At 38.4% G+C, this 14369-nt stretch overlaps 1 long non-coding RNA gene across 1 annotated transcript; it reads left to right on the top strand.

Annotated features, from left to right (window-relative positions):
- The first annotated feature begins 487 nt into the window (after window positions 1–487).
- LOC116462047 (uncharacterized) lies at window positions 488–11692 on the top strand. Its single transcript, XR_004246234.2, has 3 exons — window positions 488–656; window positions 10020–10144; window positions 10356–11692. It is a non-coding gene; the product is annotated as an uncharacterized LOC116462047 (long non-coding RNA).
- Window positions 11693–14369: the final 2677 nt, after the last annotated feature.

Here is a 14369-nt window from a genome sequence, read left to right on the forward strand (position 1 = left end):
ATGATTTTTTTTGAAGCAGGTCCATTCAACATGCTATCATTGTGGTGTGGGAAATTCAAGACAGAAACTGCACCACCTTGGAGACAAACTGGACTAGTGGAGAGCAGTGTCCCTTCCCCTACAGCCAGAGCTGGGGGAACAACTCGGCACAGTGGAGGTCCCACAGGGCACCAGGAGTAAAGCAATAGGCAGGGCTATGACAGCAGACCTGAATCCCAGGACCCAGGGATAGGTAGTATCTTAGGAATATCTGCCCATGAAGGCAGTGGGCAGCAGGATCCCACTTTGAGGTGCCAGTGCTGATTCTCGTTCCTTCCAAGATGGTAAACCATTAGGACGTCTGGATCCCTCCCTAAGATCAACCCTGGAGGAGCTGCAGAGGAGAAACACAGCACAAGAGGACCAGACAGGGCTGTGGGGAGCGGGGAGGAAGAAAACGAACTGTTAAAGTTCTGTTGCTCCCTCTCCCCCAACATCCCCCTGGGACATACAGCGATGGCCCCCACACCTGGAAGGACTCAAGCTCTGAATCCAGCACCTTCAGGAAGCAAGTGAGGGCACCCCAGAGGCCCCAAGCTTGAAAGAGACTGACGAAAACAGGTGGATCTAGGTAAAATCAGTCTCTGCTACCCTCCTCATCTAAACCCTCAGCGCAGGTGAGTCAGCATGCAAATGCAAGGAGGGTTCCCTCTTGATACTGCTTCTCCCCAGCGTGAGGACAGAAGAAGGTGACAGGGTGACTTGAGGAGTTATTTAGGGGCCGGGGTGGAGGTGCCACTCCAGCTCTCTGGTGCTGGACAGTCCTCCCTGGGCATATCTTCTCCATTACATCCACACTAAGCTCACAGGGACTCACAGTTACAGGGTCTATTTCCCTAAATACTCATTTCCTTACAAAATACCCAGTATCTCTGTTGGTGAGGGGAAGGCACATATGTCAAAATAAAAAGACATCGTAAGGCCCAATCATTTCAAAACAAAAACATGTGAGGTTATTGTGTGCACCAGAAGTAAAATAATTAGAAGCAGAATAATTAGAAAGCCAATCATTTTAAATTAGCCAAAAAAACTTAAAAGGAGGTTGCAAAGAATAATCTTCAAACAGTTAAAGATATGCCTCTCATACAAATCATAGTGAAATGTATTTTAACTCAGATTTAACTAGAAAAGAATGCTAAAGTTGGTTCAAATGAGAATTTGAAAGATGGGGTATGTATGTATAGTCAATGGAAGAAAGATTACTAGAATATGATTGCTAAATCAGACACCAAATCAGTTAATGTCTTACAGAGCAAAAGAAAACAAACATACAACCTTTAAGGTATTCTTTTCTACTAGACAGAAATTAGTTTTTATTTATCAATTATTGACAGATTAACCTGTAGCTTCACACAATAGGAGCCCTAAGTAGTTATAAAGAATAAGTCAAAAGCAATTCTCCTAAGAGTTAATCTTCGAATGGAAATAAACAATGCTCCAGTATGACACTAAAAGGACTTGCACTTTTCCTTTGCCTTAGTTCCAAGTTTCAGACAATTTTTCTTAAGATAGATAAAAGAGACCAGGCCCAGTGGCCCACACCTGTAATCCCAGCACTCTGGGCAACTGAGGTGGGCAGATCACCTGAGGCCAGGATTTCGAGACCATCCTGGCTAACATGGTGAAATCCCATCTCTACTAAAAGTACAAAAAATTAGCTGGTGTGGTGGTATGTGCCTGCAATTCCAGCTACTCGGGAGGCTGAGGCAGGAGAATCATATGAATCTGGGAGGTGGACGTTGCAGTGAGCTGAGATTGTACCACTGCACTCCAGCCCAGGCCACAGTGCAAGACTTGGTCCCACAAAAGAGAGAGAGAGAGAGAGAGAGAGGGATAAAAGAAGATAGAAGATAGGAGATTGAATGAATGAAGAATGAAAAGGCAAATTAATAGAAAATATAAAAGAAGTTAAGAGAAATGGAGAATAGAAGTTAAAGTGCTGAAATTTCAATTAAAAAGAAGTGCCAGAAAGACAGAGAAACAAATAGAAAAGAGAAAATATTTGAATATTTGAATAGTGGGCTATATTTTCTAAAATTTTCTTTTAAATAAAGATCTCAGATAAAAAAAAAATCCATAAAGGAAGAGATAAGGAAAAGCCCACATTCAGACAGACTATTAAAAAGTTTAAGGATATATCCCTAATTATATATGTGGAAATTATAAAAATTTACAAAGGAAAAGAGCATACAGCACTCAAAAAACAAAAATCTAAAAACAAGAAACAGATTTTATAAAAAGCAACACTGAATGCAAGATGATAATAGAGCAATAATTTTGAAGTATTCAGAAAAATAACCATAAAATTTAGAGTATTATATTTAGCCAAAGAGTCCTTTGAATATGAGGGCATGACAAATAATATTCTAGGCAGACAAAGGCCCAGATAAATGGCTGTAGAAAGACCCACACTGAAAACAGTTTTGAACAAACTACCTAAATAAAGGAGAGAAAATTCCAGATGTTGCAAAAGAGGAATGAAGTAAGGTGATGAAATTTTTTGTAAGCAGGACAAATTGAAATATCAAAATTTTATAAATAGGCCCAAATATGTAAATAATTAAAATGTATTTTAGACAGTTATTAAACAAAAATTGGCAGGTTGAATTTTTTCAATACTGGCATCTGTTGTCTAAAACAGAAATTCTAAAGAAAAAAAAGGTTGAAAAAGAATGGAGAAATGTATCAGGCAAAATCTAAAGAAAGATCATATAGATATTTTAATATAATTTAAACAAGATTACTAGAAAAAAGTTATTAGCGATAAGAGAGCTATTTCATAGTGATTAAAAGTTTTGATACACCAAAACCATTTAATAATTTTTAAAACTTTATCACTCTAATATTCTCAAAATATACAAAGAAAAAGTGATAAAACTGCTAAAAAATTTTTGATTAAATCACCATTATCATAGGAAATTTCAGCATACCTCTCTACTTGATAGGTCAAATAAAGGAAGATTATCCAGAATAAAGATAACATGTACAACACAAAGAACTTGATTTAATGGACACATGTAGTGTCTTCAACAACTTTATAATGTACATTTTCAAGCTTATATAAAATATTTACAAAATTATGAGTAATAGAGTAATAGTTTCAAAGTATTCAGAAAAATAACCATAAAATTTAGAGTATTATATTTAGCCACAGAGTCTTTTGAATATGAGGGCATGACGCTCCCTAATTTTATATGTGGAAATTATAAAAATTTACAAAGGAAATTTGTAAATTTCCTAGGCACACGTGAAAACCCTCAATAAATTTCAAACTGTATCATACAGACCTTGGTTTCTGATCATAGCTCATTTATGTTAAATATAAACAAAAAAAATTCCCAAAATTTGAAAATTCAGAAATGCATTGTGCTTAGTTAAAAAGTTAAAGAAGAAATGATAATAAAAATTATGTCTTGTGTAAGTTGTTATATTTTTATTTTTTAATTGTAAATTGACAAATTATAGTTGTGTGTATCTACGGGTTACACAATGATGTTATTATTTATGAATACCATGTGCAATAATTAAATCAATCTGATTAACATGTATCTATCACCTGAAGTAGAGTCATGCACCACATAGTGATGTTTAGGTCAATAAAGGACCAAATATATGACGGTGGTCCCATAACATTATAATACTGTATTTTTTCTGTACCTTTTCTATGTTAAGATATGCTTAGATACACAAATACTTACCATTGTGTTACAATTGCCTGCAGTAATCAGTACGGTAGCATGATGCATAGTGTGTTGCCTGGGAACTATAGGCTGTTATCATATGTAGTATGTTATGGGTATGTAGTGGACTATACCACCTAGATTTGTGTAAGTGCACTCTATGATGTTCATACGATATAATTGCCTAACCATGCATTTCTCAGAATATATCCCCATCTTCATGAATTTCTTACATTAACATTTTGTAATGATTCACCTCCTTGGTTAAATTTATTTTTCTAAGTATTTTTTAAAGCTATTGTAAATGGAATTGTTCTCTTGATTTCTTTTTCAGAAAGTTCATTGTTAGTGTATAGAAATGTTACTTGTTTTATTGTTGATTTTGAATCCTGCAATTTTACTGTCTTTGTTTATTAGTTCTATCAGTTTTTTGTGGGTTTTTTGCCAGAATCTTTAGGGTTTTCTATACATAAGACCATATCAACAAACAGTGACACTTCCACATCTTTCTTTCCTATTTAGATGCATTTTACTTTTATCTCTTGACTAACTGCTCTGGCAAGGACTTCCAATACTTTGTTGAGTAGAAGTGGCAAGAAGGAGTGGGAATGTTTGTCTTGTTCCAGATCTTAGAAGAAGAGGTTTCAGTTTTGCACCATTGAGTACAATGTTCACTGTGAACCTACCCCACGTGGTTTTTATTATGTTAAAGTGCATTCCTTCTATACTTTATTTATTGAGAGTTTTTGTCATAAAAGGGTATTGAATGTTTTCAAATACTTTTCTGCATCTAATGAGATGATCATATGGTATTTGTCCTTCATTCTGTTAATGCGATGTATCACATTTACTGATTTGCCTATGTTAAACTATGCTTACATCCCAGGGATAAATCTCCTTTGATCAGGGTGAATGATCATTTCAATGTGTTGTTGAATTTGGTTTGCTAGTATTTTGTTGAGGATTTTTGCATCTTTTTCATAATAAAATGTTTAATGATTCAGAATTGAATGACAATGAAAATAATTGATAATGTATTAACAATTGATAACATATGATAATGATAATCAAAACCTTAGGGTACAGTCAAAATCGTAATTCAAGATGTAAACACCTGTGTTGGAAAATAACGAAACCTCAAATTAATGAGCTAATTGTTTGTTATTTCAATGAACAAAACAATAAGCCAAAAATAATAAATAAAATGGAAGAGATAATAAAAATACTAACGGAAGTTAACAAAATAGGAAACAAACGTGTAATACAGGATGTCAGCAAAGCCAAAGTTGATTTGTCAAACACAAAAATCTTGAGAAGCCTTGAAAACTAACAAGAAAATGAAAGAAACCACAAGTGAAAAATATTGTGACTGAAAAAGGGGAGAATCTGCAAAAAAGTACTTAAGATAAAGAGATTAAATGATATGCCCGTGTTCATAGCAGCACTACCCAAAATAGCTAAAACACAGAAGCAACCCAATGTCCATCAACAGATGAATGCACAAACAAAATGTGGTATATACACATAATAAATTATTCAGCCTTAAAAAGGAAAGAAATTCTGACATATGCTACAACATTGAGGAACCTCAAGGACATTATGCTAAATGAAATAAGTCAGTCACAAAAAGACCAATATTATATGATTCCACTTATATGAGATACTTAGAGTAGTCAAAATCACAGAGACAGAAAGTATAACGGTGGTTGCCAGTGGCTGAGGAAGACGGGAATAGGGACTTATTGTTTAATGGGTACAGAGTTTCTGTTTTACAAGACGAAAAGAATTATGGAGATGGATGGTGGTAATGTTTGCACAGCATTATAAATGTATTTAATACTGCTAAGCTGTACACTTAAAATAATTAAGATGGTAAATTTTATGTTATGTGTATTTTGCCACAATAAAAAAATTAGGAAAAAATGTAAGTGATACTAAAATAATACTACCAACAACTGCTTGCCAGTAATTTTGAAAACTTAGATGAAGTGAAAAAAACTTACAAAAAAAGTAACAAACTAGAACAACTCAAAAAGACATTAAAACATTAAACAGCCTTAGAACTATTAAAGAAATTAAAACTGTGCCTTAAAATCTTCCTACAAATAAAATATTTGACTATTAATATTTTTCTAAACTTTTAAGAAGAAAACAATTTTGAGTTTTTCAAATACTTGCAAAAAATAGAAAAGGGGGCATATTCCCCAGCTTATTTATGAATTCAGAATAGCCCAAATACTAAAACCACAGAAAGCAAAAATTTCATGCCATTCCATTTTTAATATGAATGCAAATAGTTTTTAAAATATTTAAAAAGTCCAAGTAACCTAAAAACATATTTAAAAGAAAATACACTTTGACCAAACTGATGTTATCCCAGGTATGCAATAATGATTTAATACTTTGAAAATTAAGAAATATAATTCACCACATTAAGAGATTAATAGGAATACATATATAATTTTTTAGTTAATACAGGAAAATAATTTGATAAAACTCAACATCCACTCATAATAAATTACCATTAAATTCATAATAAACAAAAATTTTCTTATCTTATGAAGAATGTCTGTTTTAAAATCTAGGTAAAATATGATCCTATGTTTGTAGATTGTAGAATAATTACAATTCCCACTTATACTCCAGCTTGTACTGGAAATCTTAGACAGCAAAATAAATCAAGAAAGAAATCAGACTCATAAGGATTTGTAGAGGATGTAATTTTTTAAGTGGACAACCTGCAAGAATCTATGGATAAATGACAAGAATGGGAGTATTTAGCAAAGTGTCTGGATATGTAATAACATCAATGGATAATGCATCAAGAAACAACTGGAAAATATAAACACAGAACACCATTTATAATGGTATCAGAGAATAGCTAAGAATGTACTTAACAAAAGACACACAAGATTCTACAAGGATAATTTTTAAATTGTATTAGATATTTTAATAGAAGCAAAGAAATGGAGAAATTGATAGATTTGAACAGAAAATTAAAAAAATATAGGTCGGGTGCAGTGGCTCACGCTATAATCCCAGCACTTTGGGAGGCCAAGGTGGGTGGATCACCTAAGGTCAGGAGTTTGAGACCAACCTGACCAACATGGCCAACCTCATCTCTACTAAAAATGCAAAAATTAGCCCAGCATGGTGGTGGGTGCCTGTAACCCCAGCTACTTGGGAGGCTGAGGCAGGAGAATCACCTGAACCCAGGAGGCAGAGGTTGCAGCGAGCTGAGATCGCATTACTGCACTCCAGCCTGGGTGACAGAGCAAGACTCCATCTTAAAATATATATATTCTTCAAAATATTAAGGAAAGTGAAAAAAATTTACAAATTGGGAGAAGATATTTCTATTATTCAGCTCCAACAAACAATTACATATAGAAAATAAGATTCTTTCAAATCAATAGAAAAAGTACAAATGATCAGTTAGAGAAATAGACAAATGTACAAATGGATATTTCACAGAAGAAATGCATGGCTAAAAATCATAAGATGTATTTAATTATAAAAATGAATACTAAGACCACTATGAGATACCATTTTATAGTTAATTAACTGGCAAAATACATACAAGTCTAGCAAAATCAAGCATAAAAAAAGATGTGAATTCATAGGATCACATTGCAACTGAGACTGATGCAATAAATTACATAAATGGTTGTCCATCAGTGGTTTTTCAAAGTGCAACTACTTTAAACAACAGTTTGGTAATATTTCCTAAATTTGATCATTTATACAACCTATAGCCCAGCATATTCCACTCCTAATTACTCAAAAGAAATTCATGAGCATATACAATAGGAAATAGATACAAAAACATTCATATTGTCATTGTTCATCTTAGCAAAAAATGTTGAAACTACCCAAATGCTCATCAACGGGAGAATGAATGAACCAAGTATAAAAGGGTGAAATGATCGTATATTATAAACAGAGGAAGTGAATAAGCTATGATTTGTGAAAATAGAGATAAATCTTAGCAATTTAATGTTAAATGAGAAAGTTACCCCCCTAAGATTACATAAATCTCCATATCATTTTTATAGTCTAAAATAACTAAAATCAAAATAGACTTTCTAGGACTACAAAGAGGTGAAATAAAACCATTTTTAACATAAAGCAAAAACATGATGCATACAAAATTCAGGATAAGACTTGCCTCAGATGGAAGAAACCAGAAAAAGTGAAGGGGCAGAGGTACCCTTATGGTTAGATTAGGATTATTATCAATGGCTGAGCTTTTATGTGCATTGATGGTTTTGCGAGTGCTCATTATATTATTAAAAATAACTAAATAAATCCCCATGATGAAATTGAGTGATGTACTAAGGATAGGACTGATCCAATTCTGCGGACCTAAGGTCCACAGAGAGTTTAAAAATAGGAAAAACATTAAAATGCAATTTGGTGGAGATATTATCAGATGCAAAGTCACTTAGGAGTAAGGGAAAAGTTGCAAAAGAAAAAGTACAATGGAAAGAAATAAATAAGCAGGAAGTAAAGAAATAAATAATAGATGGGAAGGGACTTTCACCACCATCTTTTGAGTCACACGTCCAGATGTTTGCTAATCCACAATACCATTGAGCCATTCTCGCCTTTGGTAATAAAGTCAGTTAGTGTGAAAACACGCTGTTCTATTATAAAGAGATATTGCTAAGTTGAACTTTTCTTTCTAGGGCAGCTTCTACTAGAAGGCAGTTGCTCAATGTTTCTAGAGGGAACCAGCTGTGGGAAAACTATTAATTAGCCTCAGTCATTATATGCAGATTAAATTGGTTAACTCAATATAGAAAGCAGATAGGAGGAGTTGGGGTGATGTTCTTTTGATATGGTAAGAAAAGCATACAAGGTTTTATTTTTCCCAGTGGAGCAGAAAGAGGATTTTCACTCAGAAAAAGCTGAACACAGCTCCAAAGTAAAGAAATAAGACAGGATAGGCTGGGCACGGTGGCTCACACCTGTAATCCCAGAACTTTGAAAGGCCGAGGCGGGTAGATCACCTGAGGTCAGAAGTTCGAGACCAGCCTGACCCACACGGAGAAACCCTGTCTCTACTAAAAAATACAAAATTAGCCAGGTGTAGTGGCACATGCCTGTAATCCCACCTACTCAAGAGGCTGAGGCAGGAGAATCGCTTGAACACGGGAGGTGGAAGTTTCAGTGAGCCGAGATTATGCCATTGCACTCCAGCCTGGGCGACAGAGTGAGACTCCATCTCAAAAAAAAAAAAAAAAGAAAAGAAAAGAAAAGAAAAGAAAAAATAGAAATAAAACAGGATATTCCTCGATCTGGGGAAGGAACACACTACCCCTGAAGGAGGAGGTAATCTGTCAGCTGAGATATTCTTTGAATCTTTAGAATCCCCAAACTCACAAAGCTGAGGTCCAGAAACGGGTAGAACATAAACAACTAAAATAAAGTTTTGTGTGAGTTCCAAAACATAAGTTGATATTTAGAATAATTACAGTAAAGATTAGTCAGAAATTACACATAAATGTATCACGTAACTTTTTTCATTGAAAAAAATCTACACTATCTTAAATCTTCCCATCACTAAAACTAAAAGGAGTGATCTTGAACTCCCAGGTGTCCAAGGGTCTGGCAGTGCCCACTGCAAGCACGTTTTTTCTTTGAAGTGCCGTTTTTAATCTTAAAATTTCAGACCAATTTTGGATTCCTCTATATATATATTCAGGTTTTTTTTAATAGCAAAACATTTAAAATGACTTACTAATAAGCAAAAACTAATAGTTTGGGTATACCACGCTAAGTCTACAGTCTTACATCCACTTGTTTATTAACACATATTCTATCTTAAGAAGAATCACTATAATTAACTTTTTCTGATGTAACTTTTGCCTGAATGTGATCTTTTTATTTAGTAAAAATACGTTATTTCAGATGTGTATTTGGAAATTTAGAAACATAATTCTCAGAAGGTTGAAAAGAAATGGAATAAGTGCCCAAATTCAGAAACGAGCCCTTCTGTTTGCTTTTGGTACCCACTCATTTTCACACCTGTCAAATATTGATATGAATACCTACCTTTGATAGAGACTTGACTAGCTTTTCACCAAACCCCTTCCACTCTTTCTGGGAGTAGACTACATTTCCCAGCTTCCCCTGCAGTTGGGCATGGCCACGTTCCTGAGTTTTGAGCAAAGCAATAGGAAGAAGAAGAAAGGATGACTCATGCAGGATGGGAAATAAAACAAAAATTTTAAGAAATGCCAAAGTTATTCCTCTTTCTCTCTCTTCCCTTTTCGACAATCTTTTTTCCACACCTAGGGCCACCTTGGAAGCCATGTGTTAACACTGAGTGATCCTCATCAGCCAAGTCCCTAATGCATGGAAAAGAACCTCCTGACCCCAGTCCTCACAGACTGGACTTATCCTTTGCAAGAAACAAGGATGTATTGTATTAAGCCACAGTGTTCTTCTAATACAGATTAAGCAGTGCTTAAATTAACATATATCTCCCCAAAAAAACATGGTCAGGAGTGAGATAACTCACATAAAGTAATTAGCACCTAGTGTCACGGAATGTGGATTTCTGTCAATGTGAGGCCATGGGACCCTGGAACAATGCTGCCACATCCTATCAATCTATTTCTTAAATTGCAGGGCAAAGTTCACCATAAATAACAAAGTCATGGAGTCAAGCTGTCACAATTGGCACCATTCCTAAGGCATTTGAATTGTATGTATTGACAGGAAAAAGCAGGAAGGAGTGAAGACAGAAGAAGGGGAGAATGTAAACTGAATTGGAAGGTGTAATATTTAAATGTATTTGCAAACCTGGCTTGGGCCAAAAGGGGTAGGAGGAAGAGAAGAAGCATTTGCTGAGATCTATTATATGCCAATTGGAGGACTACAAAATTCACAATTCACATCTGTTGTCTTATTTCTTTCTCATAATCCTAAAGATAATTCTAAAGTTACACATTATTATCTCCATTTACAATTAAGAATTGATGCTCCAAGAAGAAAGATCTCACAGTGTGTAGGCAACAGACCTGGGATTCAAACCTATATTGGTGGGTGTTGATGTCCTTATTCTTTCTGATGTAAGCATGTAACCTTTCCACATCTCTGATTCTATGCACAAGGTGGGCCAAGCCATGCTGCTTGTAAGACAGGGTGCCTGTGATGACACAAGTCATTAATGCAAGTGTTAAGTGCCATGCAAGCACAGAGCCCACTTAAAATGGGTTTTCGGAAATGAAACCTGGGCTCAAACAGAGCCCACTTTCAAGGGGGCCTGGTTTAAGTGGCCAAACTCTCAAGAAGAAAGGCATTAAAGGAAGAGCCTTTCTGCTGGGCTGGCAAAACTTTAGGTTCATGAATTCAGGAGGAGATTGAGGAGGAGAAAACAGGGTTTTAGAGTGCAGCCTCAGGAGCTGCCTGCACCTCTCAGGCCAGGAGGTTGGCTTTTCCAATTGTGCGATTAAGCTACTCTACCCAGCCCCACCTCTCATTTTCAATTAATCTGCACTAATGAATTCAACAACCAAAATGCATTTGCTAATTGAGGTGCTTGCTGGCCAGGTCATCCCCGCTCCCTTGTCTAACGGCTGGTTCTCCCCACTATGCCAAGGTAAAGTAGGGTAGTAGAGGCCTCTGCTCCCCTCATCCCCTGCTGCCCCTGAGGGCAATACCCAGTGGGCAAGAAAAGGCCCAGCCTGGGAGAGAATGCTCATAATATATTACTAAGTCACAGACAGAAATTGCTCCTCCAGGCACAGTCTTTCACTTTTTGTTTCTAAGTGAAAGCTCATGACCATCCCAGCCATGTTATCTCCCTGGCCCTTGGAAGCTGTTATGTAATGGAAAGGGCATTCAACTCAGGCCAGGAAATTCTTGATACAGAACCCAGACTGTTGTTTATAACTGGGTTGGCTTTGGAAAGTGACTGCCTCCCTCTCGGTTTGCTCATCTGGAAAATGAAACTAATGGAACTGACCTTGGAGTCATGGTGAAGTGCCTGTGAATGTAATCAGAACATCTCAGTTTCTTCTTCTATACTGAGGGGCATGGCCAGTTGGGCATGGGGTGATGGTACCCTAAGGGATGCCTGAGTTTACCAGTGGGTGGTGTATGGAGCACAAAGAATGGGGGTGAGAGTGGGTCAGGGGGAGCTGGGAGTAAGGCGTCTCCTGGCAGGAGATGGGTTGGAAGTGATGGCGGTGGAGGAGGTGGGTGGCTGAGGAGTTGACATGCTCATTGAAGGAATAAAGAGACAAGACAGGGGAATGAGATTCCAGGCAGGAGTGGAGAATGAGAAGGAAGGAAGAACAGAACAAAGCAGAAAGACAGAGGTAAGCTGGGGGCTCAGCCTCCCCTTCTGTTCCTGCATCTGACCCTCTGTGATGGCAGCCTTACAAAGGATGATGACTTTTGCAGGCGCCACCTGTGGAGATGGGCTAGAAGACTCTCCAAAAGCCATGTACAGCCTTAAGATTTCTTTTGTTTTTTTTTTTTTTTTTTTGGCAAAAAGGGCCTGACAAAACCAGCCCCCTGGCCAGGATTCCTTTGGCTATGCGGATGCAGAGAAAGGGAATCAGCCAGACCTGGGGAGTTGCTGTCACCATAATCTGGGAACCAGCTCTGGAGGCAGAAGCCCAGACCATCCCCTGATCATAGCACTGCCCTCGGGGCTGAGGATTTTAAAACAAAAAGAAAGAAAAAAAAAGGCCTTGGTGCCTTTCCCCAGGGGAGAGAAGGGGCCTAGGACACCTGGGAAGTAACCTCAGACACTGGGGTTTCCCTAAGTCAGAACTATGAGCCACCAAAGGGAAGGTTCTGGAAATTTGCAGTTGTAAGGATGAGGCTGTAGGACAACACCAGAAACTAGTCCGGGGCTGAGAGTGAGTGAGAAAAGATACATCGCGATCCAGTCCGGGGCTGGGAGTCAGTGGGAAAGGACCACACTGGGATCCAGTCCGTGGCTGGTAGTCAGTGGGAAACGACCACACTGGGATCCAGTCCGGGGCTGGGAGTCAGTGAGAAAGGATGACACTGGGATCCAGTCCGGGGCTGAGAGTCAGTGGGAAAGGACCACACTGGGATCCAGTCCGGGGCTGAGAGTCAGTGGGAAAGGACACACCAGGATCCAGTACGGGGCTGGTAGTCAGTGGGAAAGGACCACACTGGGATCCAGTCCGGGGCTGGGAATCAGTGGGAAAGGACCACACTGGGATCCAGTCCGGGGCTGAGAGTCAGTGGGAAAGGACCACACTGGGATCCAGTCCGAGGCTGGGAGTCAGTGGGAAACGACCACACTGGGATCCAGTCCGGGGCTGGGAGTCAGTGGGAAAGGACCACACTGGGATCCAGTCCGGGGCTGGGAGTCAGTGGGAAAGGACCACACTGGGATCCAGTCCGGGGTGCTGGCAACCAGTGGAATGCCAAGTGTAGGATCCTTCCTGGGAGACTGCCAGTGGGTCAGGCCAGGGAAGCACACAGTGACCACGGGTGGTGTTGCCTTTGCTGCCAGAGACATTATCCGTGATCCTGGAATGCGGGTGCTGTCCAGGGACTGCAGGTTCCAGCTCTTCCCTGCTGCTGGAAGGGGATATAAGTCACCCAGGCTATCTTTCTGAAGCCAATTGCCCTCTGTGGACACCTAACTCAGGCTGCTAGTTATCTGCCTCTGGATTTATCATGCTTGAAATGAGGAATCAATTTCTTAAAAAAATCATCTGCCCCAAGGAAGATAGTTCAGATATCACCGAGCATCAAAGAGGAAGAAATGGCAGGAGGTTGGGGGCGGGGAGGGCATTTTGACTCTCTTGAGGGCCTCCAGTCTCAAACCTATGGGCAGGTATCAAAGAATATTGGCTGCACTTCATTCATTCATTCAATAAACAGTTATTGAGTGCCTCCTTCATGACAGTTTCTCTGCTATGTATATGCTATGAAAACAACAGATGTCCTGCCTTCAGAGGTCTAGGGAAGCAGAAATTAAGCAAAGAATAACAAAAGGTGGTAAGTGACATGCTCGGGCATACTAACGCCAAACAATGATGACAAGAGGTAGGCGGAGGAAGTGATCCTACACATTCTTTAGTTCAAACTCTCATTTCACAAGTAAGGGAAGCAAATCCTTGAAAGGGGAGTATTTGTTAATTTTTTAAAAAGAATTTTGTAGAGACGGGTCTCACTATGTTGCCCAGGCTGGTCTTAAGCTCCTGGCCTCACTCGAGCCTCCTACCTCAGTGTCCCAAAGTGTTGGGGTTACAGGTTTGAGCCACAGTGCCCGGCTGAAAAGGGAATTTACTTAGAATAATTTAGTGCTGATAGGAAGAGTTACAGGTGCTTCCAGGTATTCTCATCTGGCTGGTGTTAATTCTTAGGAACTAGTGAAGAGATGGAAACCTTGGGTTCTGAGTTCAAGCTCTTCCAGAAAACCTTCACAAATGACATCAGCCTTAAACAATCCCTCCTTTTTCTGAATTCGAAGCTCTCTGTTGTCTGGCTTGCTCAGATTTAACACAGCATGTTCTGGATAGTGTGCACTGACCAGACACAGCTCTTACGTAATGAACTGTTTGGCTCATTAAGCTTGGCTACCAAGCTTAGGAGTTAGAGTTACTCAACTCCCAAACAGAGTCTCACCCTCTATGGAACAGGGAGTTA

The sequence above is a fragment of the Hylobates moloch genome, unplaced genomic scaffold, assembly GCF_009828535.3.
Source record: "Hylobates moloch isolate HMO894 unplaced genomic scaffold, HMol_V3 SCAFFOLD_22, whole genome shotgun sequence".
NCBI lineage: Eukaryota > Metazoa > Chordata > Mammalia > Primates > Hylobatidae > Hylobates > Hylobates moloch.